The following is an 818-nucleotide window of genomic DNA, read 5'->3' as shown; positions in this document are numbered from 1 at the left end:
ACTTGGACAATAGGGTGCAGCAGCATCCTAAGCAATAGGGTGCAGCAGCCTTTACAGCAAGATGGGCGGACAATAGGGTGCAGCAGCATCCTTAGGCAACTCGCGGTTCATTTGCCTAATTCGTATTATTTGACTTGAAAAGGATTCGAGTGACTACTGATATGTGGGATGTTAATTGTTCATGACGTCATCAATGGTTGATGCTGACTAACTGCGTTCCACGCAGGGTGACTAGTAGATACTATAAAGTAACCCGACAAAAAAGTAGCTCGGTACACTTGTGTTAGGCAATTGTATATCTTGGTGACTAGATGATACTATGGACGTTAAGTGTAAATTTGTATACCGAGAAGCATAGATATAGCAATACACACGAAATAAAAGCGTATGTTTTTGATATCATTGATATCACCAAACAAAAATGTAACGCGTCCCTGGTTGGACTCGAACCAACAACCTTTCGGTTAACAGCCGAACGCGCTAACCAATTGCGCCACAGAGACGGTGTATAGAAGTGTCGTCCGTCTTTCAATATCGTGTTTATCAATTTTACGAGCCGTTTAATGTAATTTGACAGTTACAGTCATGGTTACGACCGAGGATTGAATGGTGACTGATGATGATTTTTATTTCTTATAATTCATTTAATTACAGCGCAACGCGCGTTATCACATAACCGAATAAGTCCCCGCCAATTTCGGCAATGTCGGCAAATTTGGCAATTTTGACATTTGCGCCCACTCTTGCTCGATATATAAATAAGATACACGCATTACGCGGGGGAAACATTAATACGTTGTTCCGTCAGTGTTTGCAAA

At 41.4% G+C, this 818-nt stretch overlaps 1 non-coding gene across 1 annotated transcript; it reads right to left on the bottom strand.

The window, feature by feature from the left end:
• Positions 1–429: 429 nt before the first annotated feature.
• Positions 430–503, bottom strand: Trnan-guu. The gene has a single exon. It is a non-coding gene; the product is annotated as a tRNA-Asn (tRNA).
• Positions 504–818: the final 315 nt, after the last annotated feature.

The sequence above is a fragment of the Priapulus caudatus genome, unplaced genomic scaffold (assembly GCF_000485595.1).
Source record: "Priapulus caudatus unplaced genomic scaffold, Priapulus_caudatus-5.0.1 Scaffold6358, whole genome shotgun sequence".
NCBI classification, from domain to species: domain Eukaryota; kingdom Metazoa; phylum Priapulida; class Priapulimorpha; order Priapulimorphida; family Priapulidae; genus Priapulus; species Priapulus caudatus.
Note: the sequence above shows the minus strand (reverse complement) of the source record. Positions and strands in the feature narration are given on the sequence as shown.